At 43.3% G+C, this 18,361-nt stretch overlaps 1 protein-coding gene across 3 annotated transcripts in view; it reads right to left on the bottom strand.

Annotated features, from left to right (window-relative positions):
• Nucleotides 1-18,361, bottom strand: part of CUEDC1 (CUE domain containing 1) — a 258,696-nt gene that overhangs the window by 164,545 nt on the left and 75,790 nt on the right. For all 3 annotated transcript variants that reach the window (XM_077295341.1, XM_077295339.1, XM_077295340.1), the window contains exon 2: nt 4,780-4,831. The gene's annotated coding sequence lies outside the window, so the exon portion shown is untranslated. The remainder of the gene's footprint in view (nt 1-4,779; nt 4,832-18,361) is intronic.

Raw genomic sequence — 18,361 nt, 5'->3', positions numbered from 1 at the left:
TCCCCGTGGGGGACTCGCGGACTGACAAGGAGAGGGGAGACTTGCGGACCCAAGTAGCTGTGTATACGCGAGTAAATAATACGTTTTGCCAATTTTTCAGGTAAAATTTAGTGATGAGCGAGTATACTCGTTGCTCGGGTTTTCACAAGCATGCTCGGGTGGTCTCCAAGTATTTGTTAGCGCTCGGAGATTTAGTTTTCGTCGCTGCAGCTGCATGATTTACGCCTGCTAGACAGGCTGAATACATGTGAGGAATGACTGTTTGTTAGGGAATTATCGCACGTATTCAGGCTGTCCAGCATCCATAAATCATGCAGCTGAAGCAACGAAAACTTAATCTCCGAGCACTAACAAATACTCAGAGATCATCCAAGCAACAATGCTATTTGCTCATCACTAGGGTTGAGCGAAACGGATCGTTCATTTTCATAAGTCGCCGACTTTTGGTAAAGTCGGCATCTCATGAAACCCGACCAGATCCCTGTGTGGGGTCGGCCATGCGGTACGCAATCTTGGCGCCAAAGTCGCGTTTCGTATGACGCGTTTAGCGCCATTTTTACAGCCAATGAAGGAGCGTGGGCAGAGTGATGACATAGGGGTTAGGGCGTGCACAAAATATCCCCATTGACGTGGGTTTCGTGTTCCGGCCGATCCTCGACTTTGCGCAGTAATCGGCCGATTTCGCCCGACTCGACTTTTCCAACAGTCGGGTTTCGTGAAACATGACTCGACCCTAAAAAAGTCAAGGTCGCTCAACCCTACTCATCACTAATAAAATTAGGTGGGTTGGCCTATACTCGAGTATATACGGTACAAAAAAGGAAAATGGGCTGATACAAAAGTTTGGGAACCCTGAAAGGTTCGTATCCCCTTTTGAAAGTATCACAGCTTGTAAACGCTTTTTGTAGCCAGACAACATTCTTCCAATTCTTGTTTGAGGGGATTTTTATTTATTCTTCCTTGGAAAATTCTTCCACTTCTGTGAGATTCCTGGGTAATCTTGCATGCACTCCTATTTTGAGGTCTATCCACAGATTTTCAATTATGTTCAGATCAGGAGACTGTAAGGGCCATTGCAAAACCTTCAGTTTCGCCTTTTGAGGTAGTCTATTTTGGATTTTGACGTGTTTAGAATCATTATCCTTTTGCAGAAGACATCCTCCTTTCAACTTCAGCTTTTTTACAGATGGCGTTATGTTTGTATGAAGAATTTGTTGAAATTTAATTGATTCCATTCTGACCTCTACCTGTAAAATGTTCCCCGTGCCATTGCCTGCAACACTACCCCTAAGCATGATTGATCCACCCCCTTGATTAATGGTTGGGGAAATGTTCTCTTCCTGAAATTCTGTGCCCTTTTTCTCCACACAATCCTTTGATCATTGTGGCCAACGAGTTCAAAATGCATCAGGCTTGTTTACATGTTATTTTGCGTATTTCTGCTGCTGAATTTTACGGTGATGAGGTTTTGTTCTGATGATTCTTCCATGAAGGCCATATTTGTGCAGGTGTCTCTGAACAACAAAACAATGTACCACAAAGCCAGAGTCTGCTAAATCTTTCAGAAGGTATTTTGCAGTTAAGAGGGAGTTTTGATTCACCTCTCTGGCAATCTTGCAAGCAGCTGTCAATGAAATTTTGCTTGGTCTTCCAGACTATCTTGACATCCACTATTCCTATTAACTGCCATTTGTTAATTACATTTCAAACTGAGGAAAGGACAACTTGAAACCGCTTTGCTGTCTTCATATAGCCTTCTCATACTTTGTGTGCCTCTGTCATTTTCATTTACAGAGTGCTAGGCAGCTGCTTAGAAGAACACATGGCTGCTGTTTATTGGCACGAGGTTAGATGATGTGGTTTTTTTTATAAAGCTGGGACGTTTGCATCACATGGACTTTCCTAACGATGATCCTGAACAAGCCATAACCCTAACAGGCTAACTGAGGTCTGAAACATAAAGCAAAACCAATGAACTGGAAGGTAAAGCTGGTGTGCATGCAGCATGTAAGTTCATGTTCACACTGGCCACTAAACAGACAAAACCCAAGAGAAAAACAAAATGAGAAAATACCCTGCTGTAAATAAATAAATATCAACAGTGCATAAAAATAATATAGTATACTTGGTTAACATTTTTGATTAAAAAAAAAAAAAAAAAAAAACATCCCACCACATCATGGTGACCCTACTCGGGATGGTCCTAACTTGTAGTATTCAAACTTTACCATAAACTGTATGTAATGATGTTTGCGTGAATAAGGGCTGAGAAACACTGATGACACGACTAATGGACACCAAGCTGTGAGGAGATTTTAGACATAATGTCCAGCTCAAAGAAAAGGGAGGCAATGCTCCTATCTGCACAGGGTGCATATACTGAAACACAAAGCAATGAACTGGAATGTAACATGGTGTGCATGCAGCATGTAAGTGCATGCTTACAGTAGCCACTAGACAGATAAAAAGTTTTGTTTTTTTCTGTCTAGTGGCCAGTGTGAACATGTACTTACATGCTGCATGCACACCAGCTTTCACTCCAATTTATTGCTTTTGCTTTCGGTTTCAGTCACAATTATCTCAGCGCACAAATCTCCAAGGGTGCCCAATAATATTTGCAATGTAAAAAATGACAATTTTTGGGGGGCCTAAAATACAAAGGAAATTATGTAACACATCGCTGGAATTAAAGTCTCTGCCCCTACATTGTGCTGGTCTCAGATTACATAGCACAAATCTGCTGAAAGATTCCCTTTAATAGGAATCCTTACCACAAACACTGATCTTTATTTACTACTATTAATGATACTTTCATAGCTCCAAAAAGCATGTCAGATTTGCCTTTCCATTAAATGCCCCAACAGACTTCAAACATGGTGTTCTTGGTTTATGTAATGATTGTATAGGTGTTTCAAGTGTTAAAGTCTACCAAATACACCCAAAATTCACTTTCTAGTTGCTGCAGCTCAAAAATAAAAAGCCTCACAAAGAAGACCAACTAACTGCAGTGCTACAATGAGAGTACAAGAGCAAACAGACGCAGGCAGGCTTTCAGCATGCTTTCTCAGTCATCTTGAGCTCAGGTTGCCGGGCAACAAAGGAGCAACTGGCGCAATAAACACAATGGCACATTTCAGTAGAAAATAGCAGGCATGCCTTCATAAAATAGATTAATGGTCTAAAGCAGCGTGTAACACAAGATAGTTCTCTGATGCATATGAAGTGCCCGTTAACTGTTAAAAAATAAGGCTGCTTCTCTTTTTTTTAAGGTGGTTTGCCCACGATACACAGCAAGATTCTTTCATGAAGTCACAACAAGGCATACAGAAGAAAAGGGCTGTCTTGTCACTTAGAGGACAGAGAGACCGGGCAGAAGAGAGGATGGAAAGAAAAGTGGACACAAACATAAATAACAAGGACAATAACTCTCAGTAGGAAAATACAAATAAACTAAGGGTTACACGCTGTGACTATACAGAAGTTAACATGGGTTTGACCAATTTTGGAAATAAAGGTTGACCATACAGCAACAGTGAAATTTTCCACAATCCACATAAATAATGACTGTTTGCTGTAGTTGGAAATAGTTAAAGTAGATAATAAAAAGTATAAAAAGGTGAACCGAAATAGAGCCCTCTCCTCCATATGAAAACATACCTGAAGAAATACCGTTGTAATACTAAAAAAAAAAAACTCACAGGGCAGCATGGTGGAGGCAGCATCATGATTTTGAGCTGTTTCTCAGCAGCTGAAACTGGGGCTTTAGTCAAGGTTGAGGGAGTCCGAAATATAAATCAATTTTGCATCAAAATCATAAGGTCTCTGAAGATCGTGAGGAATTTCAGCCTATAGCATGAAAACGACCATAAGCAAACCTCCAAATTAACAAAAGAATGGCTTTGCAACAAGATCAGAATTTTGGAATGGCCCAGCCAGACTGCAGTCCTGAATCCAACTAAAAATCTGTGGGTTGACCTGAAAAGAGTTGTACACATGAGATGTTCTCACAATCTGATAGATTTCAAGCTCTATTACAAGGAAGAGTGGGCAAAGATTGCCAGTTCTAGATGTGCTATGCTAACAGACTCCTGCCCAAAAGCCCGAATGTCATCAGAAATTCAAAGTATATTTTAATAAATTATTAGTTTAGGGGTATGCATATTTATGCAACAACATTATTTTTAGTTCTTCTATTTTCTTTTTCAACCCGAAAAGATTTGTTTGTTTTTTTTCAATTGAATTGTATAGCAAAAACTCAGCATTATATAGCAGCACGGTGGCTCAGTGGTTAGCACTGCAGCCTTGCAGCGCTGGAATCCTGGGTTCGAATCCCACCAAGGACAACATCTGCAAGGAGTTGGTATGTTCTCCCCATGTTTGCATTGGTTTCCTCCCATATTCCAAAGACATACTTATAGGGAATCTAGATTGTGAGCCCCATTGGGGACAGTGATGATAATGTGTGCAAACTGTAAAACGCTGCGGAATATGTTGGCGCTATATAAAAATAAAGATTATTATTACAACAGACATGTGCAGACTTTTTCATCCACTGTATTTATAAATGGTGGTATCACCAGGATAACAGTTTTGTAGTATAACATAATTATGATGTTCCCTACGTAATTAATTAGGCTTTTACTTGCATTACTATATGTCCTCTTTACTCACATGTGCTATGAGGATCCGACTTTTAGATTTTATTGTTAATTATTATCTTGCAAATTGTAAAACATGATACTGTTAGATGATATAGGAACATTAGGATATATAACATACCTTAGTTGGAATCCTGTGGTATCAGCACCAAGATGCTAAATCAGATTGGGATCTGGGGAATTAAAAAGAACAGTCATCACCTTGAATTCTTAGTCATGGTCATAAAATCATTTATGACATTTTTTAGAGTGTGACAGGCTGAATTATACTGTTAAACGAGACCACTGCTATTATGGAATACTGCTGTCATGAAGAGGTACAATTAGTCTGAAAAAATGTTTAGGTAGGATGGTAGTGTCAAAGTAATATCCACATGAATCCAAGGAGCCAATATTCTGCAGCAGAATGCTGCCTAGTATATCACATTACCTCTGCTGGATTGGCTTCTTCTCAGTGCATCTCGCTCATAGAAAACGTGTTGTATCAGATTTATCAGAATAGGCCATAAAGTTCTATTGTTCACATGGCTACCAGTAGCTGTGATTTTAAGCTTATGCTTTGTTACTAATTACTCCCATTCTCCATTGCTAAGGCTACTTTCACACTTGCGTTTGGAGCAGCTGCGGAGGGCTGCAGACTTCCTCCGTGAAGCCGCTAGCTCCGCCTATTTCTGCATGTGGCCAGTATGCGGCCTGTGCACCTATATTTAACATTAGGTACGCAGGTCGTGCGGCTGTATGCGGATGCTTCCGCATGCGTCGTTTTGACGATGCGGGAAAAAAAAAATTGCTACAAGCTGCGTCCTACGCTGGTCTCCGCATCGTCAAAACGACACATGCGGAAGCATCCGCATACTGCGGCACAACCTGCGTACCTAATGTTAAATATAGGTACACAGGCCGCATGCAGAAGTAGGCGGAGCTAGCGGCGGAGGGCGGGGCTTCACGGAGGAAGTCCACAGCCCTCCGCAGCTGCTCCAAACGCAAGTGTGAAAGCGGCCTTAGACTTTTTGAGGACTTGCTTTGTCCTGGTGTATGTGCTCCCTCTGGCTGTACCAAATACTGGAAAATGCCAATCTTCTGACAATACCAATCTCAGCTACCACGATTCATCGACTACAGCAAGGCAGATATAAGAAGGATTTACAGTTGTTTTGCTAGATGTAAAATAAAGCAGCCAGCCTTTTTAAGCTTTGTCAATGTTGCAATCCCTAGTTATGACAATGATAGATGCCAGAACATTTATTTCCAGCAGAATATCTTGCGGTATGCCTATTTTAAGGCAATGGTCACACAATAATAAATGAGGGAAAGTCCATCACCCGCTGAATGTTTGCCAGGCAGCATTAATGAGGATGTGTGCTGTTCGGCTGGGAGTCACATCCACACTGTAAAGCCAGGCTAAAATGTCTTGTTTTATCCTTTTCCGGGGCTTTTGTATAATCTGGCAGAATGACCTAAGGCAAATCCCCAGAAAGAGCGGGATCATTGTATCCCTGAATAAAAAGGCAGCATTGAAAAAAGAAGCCATTATGGCCAGTCGACATTTAAGATGTCATCTTGCTTTCATGTGTTGGTTTCAGGATAGTTTTTACCCACAAAATGAAAAAAGAAGAAACCTAGCACATAGCTGGAATATGCAATTTACGGCAGATTGGTGTGGATTAGCAGGTCAGCTCCACATTTCATTTTTTCTGCTGTTCGTGATTTTAGTCTCAGAAACATCCGATGTAAAGCCTCATACATTTTTATAGTAATCTGGAAATGAGCAGCTCTTATTCTTCCGCTGCATCAGATAAATAAACTAACCTTGGGCTTCATTCACACAACACAGACAGGTTTTTTTTTAACCGCAAAGTAAAATGATGAAAAAAATGTAGCCACAACATGTGAATGCAGCCTTAGTACAAGAATATAGGGGAATTAACATACGCTTTTTTTTCTGCATGAAAAATGCAGGCTATGGATAGAAAGTTCCAGAGGATATGAAGTATGTTTTTGATGTGGTATTTATTTGGTAAAAACACATTGATAAAACAAATTTTATTGATAAAATAATAAAAAGCACAAGTAGTCTAAGTGTAGTCTAGGTTAGCTAATTGGTGCAGAAAATCTGCAGCTTTAAAAATGAACCAAATACTGATCGTAGGAACTTAGCCTCCACCAAAAATACTAATTAACATGCTTCATTTAAAAAAAAAAAACCTCAGGTCAATAAATGCCAGAAAAAAAAGGTTTTTACAAATCTCATTAATTTTGTAGTTACAGCAAAACTGTCATGTGTGAAGCAGAGGTGGACATATGGTTTGTGCAACCACACAGTGCACAAGAGGTAAGGGGACCAATTTCTACCTCAAAAGCAGGTGGAATTGTGCATTGTCTATGTCCATTAGTGGTGTGAACAAGCCCTTATTCTCTGATTTTCTTTCATGTGCTTGTATCCAGAAGTCAGAGCCAGACAGAGTACCAAATCACTGAATACATTGGTACATCTCAGAAATTAAGTAATAACCTAATACTGTTTGGATTAGTTACAGCCCTTGGCATTTTTCTGCATAAATAAAGCGCAAGTTACCAAAAAAGGCAACAGAGTGAAGAAAAAGTCTATAGGAGCCAAAAACAGTGTGACACAATTATAAAACTGCTTCTAAACCACAGCGAACAGAAATACATTTATCAAAAGAAGCCTGATTTTACTTAAAAGTAGGTTTTGTTTTCTATTTTTCTTTTATGATAGATATAAGCTAATGTGATGCAGTGACCCCTGTTACAGCTAGGGGGCGCTGCATGTGCTCCTCAGGATATGCATGGAGGCATATTATTATTTTTATTATTATTTATTATTATTATTATAGCGCCATTTATTCCATGGCGCTTTACATGTGAGGAGAGGTATACATAATAAAAACAGATACAATAATCTTGAACAATACAAGTCACAACTGGTACAGGAGGAGAGAGGACCCTGCCCGCGAGGGCTCACAATCTACAAGGGATGGATGAGGATACAGTAGGTAAGGATAGAGCTGGTCGTGCAGTGGTTTGGTTGATCAGTGATTACTGCAGGTTGTAGGCTTGCCGGAAGAGGTAGGTCTTCAGGTTCTTTTTGAAGGTTTCGATGGTAGGCGAGAGTCTGATATGTTGTGGTAGAGAGTTCCAGAGTAGGGGTGATGCACGGGAGAAATCATGTATGCGATTGTGGGAAGAGGAGATAAGAGGGGAGTAGAGAAGGAGATCTTGTGAGGATTGGAGGTTGCGTGCAGGAAAGTACCGGGAGACGAGGTCACAGATGTATGGAGGAGACAGGTTGTGGATGGCTTTGTATGTCATGGTTAGGCTTTTGTACTGGAGTCTCTGGGTAATGGGGAACCAGTGAAGAGATTGACAGAGGGGAGAGGCCGGGAAATAGCGGGGGGGACAGGTGGATTAGTCGGGCGTCTGAGTTTAGAATAGATTGTAGGAGTGTGAGAGTGTTCGAGGGGAGGCCACAGAGCAGGTTACAGTAGTCGAGGTGGGAGATGATGAGGGCATGGACTAGGGTTTCTGCAGATTCTTGGTTTAGGATCTGTGAAATATTTTTGAGTTGAAGGCGGCAGGAAGTGGAAAGGGCTTGGATATGCGGTTTGAAGGAGATCAGTGTCAAGGATTACCCCGAGACAGCGAGCTTGTGGGACTGGGGAGAGTGGGCAGCCGTTTACTGTAATGGATAGGTTCGTTGGGGGGGGGGGGGGGGGTCGCGTGAGATGGGGGAAAGACAATGAATTCTGTTTTGTCCATGTTAAGTCATGTTAAGGCATATCTGTAGTTGTAATGGTTGAAATAGCCACACACACTTCCCACTTATGGGAGTGGCTACAAGTATATAATGTGACCATGTGGGTCACATGGGGAAAAATGAATGGACCTGTGTGCCAGATCCTGGAGGGTCTCTGTGTTGGGAGGTCCTGGGAGTGGGACTAGATCCCTGAAGAGCACATGGGGGAGGCCTTGGACCTGGGGGCCTGTGTGTTGGATGGTCCCAGATGGGGATGGACATCCTGAATAGCACACAGAGAGGACGTGTGTGCAGAGTCCGTGATGGTACTGTGTTTGGGGACGCTACAGCCCGTGTGAGGATCTGGACTGTCAGTTGGCCTGGTGAGCAAGGCATTGCCTGGGACGGTGATCCCAGTTCCGCAGCTTCCCTGAGAGAGAGTACTGACAGGAGTCAGCGTATGGAGCAGGAGCTCCTGGAAGGTAACTCAGCGTATGGGGAACCGTGCAGTCGCCCATGGTAACTGGACGGAGTAAGGTCCAGTATGATTAGAGACTGCAACCGTAATGTTGTATGTTGGTGCCTGTTGTGCTCCATAAACATTAATGAACTGTATGGCGTGCGGTGACCCACGATAACTGGACTCAGAGGTTCGGCGTGTTTAGTGACCGCGTTTCAAAACCGTATACTATGATGTGAAGATTGATGTAAAGACTGTTTACTTGTTGTTCATATTTCTGTGGCTTATGACTCCATAATAAACCACATGGACTGTTAAAGTGAAAGCCCGTGCCTGACTACGTTTAGTCCGCTGCCAAATGAGTGTCCCCCAATACACTCAGTAAGTGCAATCTTACACTAATAAGAACATTAAAGCCAGATTTACACATCCTTACTCCAGCCTTGGGTCCGCGATGATGCTGTTGAGGTTGTGCCTCCTACATTAGCCTGAAGCTGATATGTTTCTACTTTACATACAAGTAACTACCCGGCAATTTGATTGTCATCCGTGATTCTTCTTGTATGTAAAAACACTGATCATTATTCCTAAGTGTTTTGGATCTGAGTCGGTGTTTCAGTTTTTACCATCAACGTTTTATCAGTGATTTTTCCCAGATGGAAAAAAAACTGCAAAGCTTCTCCTATTCATTAGAATTTTATACACAGAACTGCCCTACAGTTCGCTAAAAACCCCAGACTTGTGAATCGCACCAAACACTTTAATGAGTACATGTCCCATCTGGGAAAATCATGAAATACGCGATTCACGGACGTCTGAATGAAGCCAGGATGTCTCTATGCTACAAGGTAAAGAGCATTTCTGGGCATGACAGGTCCCCTTTAATACTACTAGCTACACTTTGTGTCTCCATAATAGCTGTGCTAAGTAGATGAGTACAAGAGAGCTTAGACAAAAAAAAAAAGCTTTGAAGCTTGTCTCCGACCAGCTTCCCGAAATGAAAGAGAAAAGATTCAACATATGGGAGACTAAGATGCTTTCTGGACTGTGGAACTAGAAGAGAAGGTCACAAAACTATTGATATTTGATACAACTTAAAAGAAAGGAGCCGCACCAGCTGGACACATAAATTAAAAGGGACATGGTCACTGCTTTACCCTCTCTGCAAAGAAACACAAAGGACACTGCACAAGCTGCCTGATGTGACCTCATTTACATCCAGGACCTGCTTTTCTGGTTTTGTGTAACATCTATTGTTTATTACAAGTACAATATAATGTGACAGACCATCAGAACACAGCCTGGGTTTCTCTTCTTGCCCTCTTCCTCAACCTCTTTTGTAGGACACAATATATATAGTATATATAGATCCTGTATGTGAATCACTCTTCGTTTTCATCTCTTAATGCAATTTGCGTTTACCAAATAGCTTTCCAGATTGAAATGAATTGATCTGATGGTCTAATGGAATCCTGAGCTCATAAGACATGGAAAATACAAATCCTCCTGGCACAGCAGTCAACATGGTAGACTGCAATTTAACCTCTTAAAAACTAGCCTATTTAGTATAATACATTCTTTTTAGTCTTTACAACACATTAAAAGAACCATAACCATTTTGTTTTTCAGTTGACATGGTGCTTGATTTTATTAAGACAAGTTGACAGTTTCAGACACCATTACGGGGTACATATAATTTGCAGATTAACATTTAATAAAGAGGTTGTCTGGTGAAAACTAGTGCTCACCTATCCATAGGATAGGTGATAAGTAGTTGAGAGTGACGTTCCGACTGCTGGGACCTTCACTGATTGGTAGATCAGGGAACTTTTATCCCTGTTAAAATGATACAACAGTGCGCATGTTCGACTTTCCGGTCCATTCTATGGGGCTGCGGAGCGAGGTGCTCAGCTTTCTCAGCCAGCCCCATTGACACAGAATGGAGTAGCAGCAGTAGAGTGTCCGGCCTGTTGTGCAAGTTAATAAAGTGGATTACAGTTCCCCAATCTACTAAACAGTGCGAGTCCAAGCGGTAGGACATCCAATGATCAGCAAGTTATCACCTAATGTTGGGCGACTATTATAGACACATATACAGTGGGTACGGAAAGTATTCAGACCCCTTCAAATTTTTCACTGTTTCATTGCAGCCACTTAAATTCACTTAAATTCACTTAAATTAAATTTTTGGTAAATTCCAAAAAAGCTCATTTTTTTTCTCATTAATGTACACTTTGCACCCCATCTTGACTGAAAAAAAAACAGAAATGTAGAAATGTTTGCATATTTATTAAAAAATAAAAACTGAAATATCACATGGTCATAAGTATTCAGACCCTTTGCTCAGACACTCATATTTAACACACATGCTGTCCATTTCCTTGTGATCCTCCTTGAGATGGCTCTACTCCTTCATTGGAGTCCAGATGTGTTTAATTAAACAGATAGAACTTGATTTGGAAAGGCACACACCTGTCTATATAAGACCTCACAGTGCATGTCAGACCAATTGAGAATCATGAGGTCAAAGGAACTGGCCAAGGAGCTCAGATACAGAATTGTGGCAAGGCACAGATCTGGACAAGATTACAGCAGAATTTCTGCAGTACTCAAGGTTCCTAATAGCACAGTGGCCTCCATAATCCTTAAATGGAAGAAGTTTGGGACCACTAGAAGTCTTCCTAGACCTGGCCGTCCAGTCAAACTGAGCAATCGTGGGAGAAGAGCCTTGGTGAGAGAGGTAAAGAAGAACCCCAAGATCACTGTGGCTGAGCTCCAGAGATGCAGTAGGGAGATGGGAGAAAGTTCCACAAAGTCAACTATCACTGCAGCCCTCTACCAGTCGGGGCTTTATGGCAGAGTGGCCTGACGGAAGCCTCTCCTCAGTGCAAGACATATGAAAGTCCACAGAGTTTGCTAAAAACATGAAGGACTCCCAGACTATGAGAAATAAGATTCTCTGGTCTGATGAGACGAAGATAGACCTTTTTGGTGATAATTCTGAGCGGTATATGTGGAGAAAACCAGGCACTGCTCATCACCTGCTCAATACAATCCCAACAGTGAAACTTGGTGGTGGCAGTATCATGCTATGGAGGTGTTTTTCAGCTGCAGGGACAGAACGACTGGTTGTCAATGAAGGAAACATTAATGCGTCCAAGTATAGAGATATTCTGGATGAAAACCTCTTCCAGAATGCTCTGGACCTCATACTTGGCCGAAGGTTCACCTTCCAACAAGACAATGACCCAACGCACACAGCTAACATAACAACGGAGTGGCTTCAGAACAACTCTATGACCATTCTTGACTGGCCCAGCCAGAGCTCTGACCTAAATCTAATTGAGCATCTCTGGATAGACCTGAAAATGGCTGTCCACCAACATTCACCATTCAACCTGATGGAACTGGAGAGGATCTGCAAGGAAGAATGGCAGAGGATCCCCAAATCCAGGTGTGAAAAACTTGTTGCATCATTCCCAAGAAGAATCATGGCTGTACTAGCTCAAAAGGGTGCTTCTACTCAATACTGAGCAAAGGGTCTGAATACTTATGACCATGCGATATTTCAGTTTTTCTTTTTTAATAAATTTGCAAAAATTACTACATTTGTTTTTTTTCAGTCAAGATGGGGTGTCGAGTGTACATTAATGAGAAAAAACTTTTTTGAATTTACCAAATGACTGCAATAAAATGAAGAGTGAAAAATTTAAAGTGGTCTGAATACTTTCCGAACCCACTGTAAACCAAGCCCGATCTCAATTCCAGCCAATTCTGCATTGAAAAAGTCAAACGGTGCTCCTGCTCTTCCAAGCTCTGCCGTGCGCCCAAACAGTGGTTTACCCCCATATGTGGGGTATTGGCGTATTCAGGAGAAATTGCACAACATATTTTGTGGGTTTTTTTTCTCTTTTTCACTTGTTAAAATCAAAAAAATTGGTTCTGAAGTAAAATGTTTGTATAAAAAAAAAAAGTTAAATGTTAATTTTTTCCTTCCACATTGCTCCAGTTCTTGTGAAGCACGTAAAGGGTTAAGGCTACTTTCACACTAGCGTTAACTGCAATCCGCCACAATGCGTCGTTTTGCCGAAAAAACGCATCCTGCAAAAGTGCTTGCAGGATGCGTTTTTTCCCCATAGACTTACATTAAGCGACGTATTGCGATGGATTGACACACGTCGCAACCGTCGTGCGACGGTTGCGCCGTGTTGTGGTGGACCGTCGGGACCAAAAAACGCTACATGTAACGTTTTTTGCTCACGACGGTCCGCTTTTTCCGACCGCGCATGCGCGGCCGGAACTTCGCCCCCACCTCCCCGCACTTCCCCGCACCTCACAATGGGGCAGCGGATGCGCTGGAAAAATGCATCCGCTGCCCCCGTTGTGCGGCGGAGACAACGCTAGCGTCGGGAACCTCGGCCCGACGCACCGTGATGGGCCGAGCCCGACGCTAGTGTGAAAGTAGCCTAATAAACTTCTTGAATGTGGTTTTGAGCACCTTGAGTGGTGTAGTTTTTAGAATGGTGTCACTTTTGGGTATTGGGTATGTACACCCCTCAAAGTCACTTTAACCCCTTCCCGACATCGGACGTACTATACCGTCCGATGTCGGGTCCCCTGCTTTGATGTGCGCTCCGGCGGTGAGCGCACATCAAAGTCGCGACATGTCACCTGTTTTTTACAGCTGACATGTGCGCGCAATAGCGGCGGGTGAAATCGCGATCACCCGCCGCTATTAACTAGTTAAATGCCGCTGTCAAACGCAGACAGTGGCATTTAACTACCGCATCCGGCCGGGCGGCCGGAAATGAGCGCATCGCCGACCCCCGTCACATGATCGGGGGTCGGCGATGAGTCAGGAAGGTAACCATAGAGGTCCTTGAGACCTCTATGGTTACTGATCGCCGGTGGCTGTGAGCGCCCCCCTGTGGTCGGCGCTCACAGCACACCTGCATTTTAGCTACATAACAGCGATCTGATGATCACTGTTATGTAGCAGAGCCGAATGGGCTGTGCCTGCTTCTAGCCTCCCATGGAGGCTATAGAAGCATGGCAAAAGTTTAAAAAAAAAGTTAAAAAAAATGTGAAAAAAATAAAAAAAATATAAAAGTTTAAATCACCCCCCTTTCGCCCCAATCAAAATAAATCAATAAAAAAAATATCAAATCTACACATATTTGGTATCGCCGCGTTCAGAATCGCCCGATCTATCAATAAAAAAAAAGCATTAACCTGATCGCAAAACGGCGTAACGAGAAAAAAAATCGAAACGCCAGAATTACGTTTTTTTGGTCGCGGCGACATTGCATTAAAATGCAATAACGGGCGATCAAAATAACGTATCTGCACCGAAATGCTATTATTAAAAACGCCAGCTCGGCACGCAAAAAATAAGCCCTCATCCGACCCCAAATCATGAAAAATGGAGACGCTACGGGTATCGGAAAATGGCGCAATTTTATTTATTTATTTTTTTTGCAAAGTTTGGAATTTTTTTTCACCACTTAGGTAAAACATAACCTAGACATGTGAGGTGTCTATGAACTCGTACTGACCTGGAGAATCATAATGGCAGGTCAGTTTTATCATTTAGTGAAACTAGCAAACAAAACAAACAAAAAACAAGTGTGGGATTGCACTTTTTTTGCAATTTCACCGCACTTGGAATTTTTTTCCCGTTTTCTAGTACACGCCATGGTAAAACCAATGGTGTCATTCAAAAGTACAACTCGTCCCGCAAAAAATAAGCCCTCACATGGCCAAATTGACGGAAAAATAAAAAAGTTATGGCTCTGGGAAGGGGGGGGGAGTGAAAAACGAAAATGGAAAAACAAAAAATCCCACGGTCATGAAGGGGTTAAAGGGAATCTGTCACCTCATTTTCGCATATAAGCTGCGGCCACCACCATCAGGGGCTTATCTACAGCATTCTGTAATTCCTGAGCAAGCTCGGCACTGCTGCTAGTCCGATCCCGCAGCTGAAACAGTTTTAAGATACGGTCCTGGCGCTTGCTGGTCTTTCTTGGGCGCCCTGGAGCCTTTTTGACAACAATGGAAGCTCTCTCCTTGAAGTTCTTGATGATGTGATAGATTGTTGACTGAGGTGCAATCTTTGTAACATGCGATACTCTTCCCTGTTAGGGTACTGTCACACAGTGCCATTTTGATCGCTACGACGGCACGATCCGTGACGTCGCAGCGATCGTATGATTATCGCTCCAGCGTCGTAGACTGCGGTCACACGTTGCAATCACGGCGCTGGAGCGATGCCGAAGTCCCCGGGTAACCAGGGTAAACATCGGGTTACTAAGCGCAGGGCCGCGCTTAGTAACCCGATGTTTACCCTGGTTACCAGCGTAAACGTAAAAAAAACAAACAGTACATACTCACATTCCGGTGTCTGTCCCCCGGCGTCTCAGCTTCTCTGCACTGTGTAAGCACAGCGGCCGGAAAGCACAGCGGTGACGTCAGACGTCGTAACGATATCGCTAGAACGTCACGAATCGTACCGTCGTAGCGATCAAAATGGCACTGTGTGACAGTACCCTTAGGCCATTTTTGTGCAGTGCAATGATTGTTCCACGTGTTTCTTTAGAGATAACCATGGTTAACTGAAGAGAAACAATGATACCAAGCACCAGCCTCCTTTTAAAGTGTCCAGTGATGTCATTCTTACTTAATCATGACTGATTGATCGCCAGCCCTGTCCTCATCAACACCCACACCTGTGTTAATGGATCAATCACTAAAACAATGTTAGCTGCTCCTTTTAAGGCAGGACTGCAATGATGTTGAAATGTGTTTTGCAAGTACAGTAATTGCTGTTAAGCTGATCACTCTGACATTCAGGAGTATATGCAAATTGCCATTAGAAAAAATGAAGCAGTAGACTTCGGAAAAATTAATATTTGTCTCATTCTCAAAATTTTTGTCCATGACTGTACATTACTAAATAACACATTCATATTAACTCCTAATATTTAAAGAAAACACCTGGCATATTGTGAAAATGCCACTTGGACCTCTTCAAAAAGTGTTTTTTTTTATTTAAAAAAAAAAATGCATAAAAATTCATAATAGAGGCTAAAAGTTTGACTCAAATAGAAAATAAAATCCAGCACAACCCCTTAATATAACATTTTAAAGAGCACAGAATCCAAATATATCGCTTAGACCAGGGGTGGGGAATCTTTTTTCTGCCAAGGGCCATTTGGATATTTATACCATCCTTCTCCATATCTGTGTCTACGTTTTGTATGTCTTGAGAGAATCAGAGCTAGAGAGACAAAGAATCTAGTTGAACTCTGGAAAATTTAAATCTGACATGTATCACTTTACGCAGCAATACCTTTGGACTGCTTTTACGTATTCCAGTGTTTCTGAGACTACTTTTTCATGACGCACTGTACTTTACATTAATATTAAATTTAGGTATATGTGCTGAATTTAATAAACAAATGACTAAAATTTTTGTAAAAATAATATTTAACCCCTTAACGACCGCTGATACGCCTTTTAACGGCGGCCGCTAAGGGTACTTAAACCACAGCGCCGTTAATTAACGGCGCTGTGGAAAAAGTGAATAGCGCCCCCCAGAGTCGGATTTTCTCTGGGGTCTCGGTTGCCGAGGGTAGCCGAGACCCCACAGAACATGATTCGGGGGGTTTTTACCGACCCCCGAGTTGCGATCGCCGGTAATTAACCGTTTACAGGCGGTCGCAACAAAAAAAAAAACAACGCGATTTGCCATTTAATTTCTCTGTCCTCCGATGTGATCGCACATCGGAGGACAGAGAAATAGTGTCCCCGATGGCCTCCAATAGCCCCCCAATACTCACCTATCTCCCCCGGTGCTCCTCGTGGCTCCCGATGGGCACCCCCATCTTTTTTCCGGGAAAAAATGGCGGGCGCATACGCAGTGCGCCCGGCACCCGGAAGATCTTTGGGGTCTCGGCTGCCGGGGGTAGCCGAGACCCCAAAGAACATGATCGGGGTCGGTTTTTACCGACCCTGTTTTGCGATCGCCGGTAATTAACTGTTTACCGGCGACCGCAAAAAAAAAAAAAAAAAAAAGCGATCTGTAATTCTCTGTCCTCTGATGTGATCGCACATCAGAGGACAGAGAAATAGGGGGATTCGGGGACCCTATCATACTCACCCGGTGTCCCCGGGTCCTCTTGCCGGCCGGCTTCTTCCTCTGCAAAGAAAATGGCGGGCGCATGCGCAGTGCGCCCGCCATCTGCTGCCATCTGCCGACCGGCAGGAGAGACGAGTTGGGGCTAAAATTAGGGTTAGGGTTAGGGTTAGGGCTAGGGTTAGGGTTAGGGCTAGGGTTAGGGCTAGGGTTAGGGCTAGGGTTGGGGCTAAATTTAGGGTTAGGGCTAGGGTTAGGGTTAGGCTACTTTCACACTAGCGTTTTTTGGCTTCCGTCGCAATGCGTCGTTGGAGAAAAAACGCATCCTGCAAAAGTGCTTGCAGGATGCGTTTTTTCTCCATTGACTTGCATTAGCGACACATTGCCACACGTCGCATCCGTCGTGCGACGGATGCGTTGTGCTTTGGCGGACCGTCGGCACAAAAAAAAACGCTACATGTAACTTTTTTTGTGCGACATGTCTGCCATTTCCGACCGCGCATGCGTGGCCGGAACTCCGCCCCCGCCTCCCCGCACCTCACAATGGGGCAGCGGATGCGTTGAAAAAACAGCATCCTCTGCACCCGTTATGCGGCGCTTACAACGCTAGCGTCGGTGCGTCAGCCCGACACTGCGATGGGCCGAGTATGACGCTAGTGTGAAAGTAGCCTTAGGCTTCTTTCACACTTGCGTCGGTACGGGGCGGTCGCAATGCGTCAGCCCGACGTACCGACGCACGTTGTGAAAATTGTGCACAACGTGGGCAGTGGATGCAGTTTTTCAACGCATCCGCTGCCCAGTCTATGTCTTGGGGAGGAGGGGGCAGAGTTACGGCCACGCATGCGCGGAAATGGCGGACGCGACGTACAAAAAAAAGGTTACATTGAACTTTTTTTGTGACGACGGTCCGCCAAAACACAACGGATCCAGTGCACGATGGACGCGACGTGTGGCCATCCGTCGGTAATACAAGTCTATGGGCAAAAAAGGCATCCTGTGGGCACATTTGCAGGATCCGTTTTGTCCAAAACGACGGATTGTGACGGATGCCACACGACGCAAGTGTGAAAGTAGCCTTAGGGTTAGGGTTGGGGCTAAAGTTAGGGCTAGGGTTAGGGTTAAATTTAGGGTTAGGATTGGGGCTAAAGTTAGGGTTAGGGCTAGGGTTGGGGCTAAAATTAGGGATAGAGTTGGGATTAGGGTTTGGATTAGGGTTGGTATTAGGGTTACGGTTGGGATTAGGGTTACGTTTGGGATTAGGGTTGGGATTAGGGTTAAGGTTAGGGTTGGGATTAGGGTTAGGGGTGTATTGGGATTAGGGTTAGGTTTGAGGTTAGGGTTGAGATTAGGGTTAG

This window comes from Ranitomeya variabilis, chromosome 3 (assembly GCF_051348905.1).
Source record: "Ranitomeya variabilis isolate aRanVar5 chromosome 3, aRanVar5.hap1, whole genome shotgun sequence".
NCBI lineage: Eukaryota > Metazoa > Chordata > Amphibia > Anura > Dendrobatidae > Ranitomeya > Ranitomeya variabilis.
The sequence above is the reverse complement of the archived record's forward strand: the minus strand, read 5'-3'. Positions and strand labels throughout refer to the sequence as shown.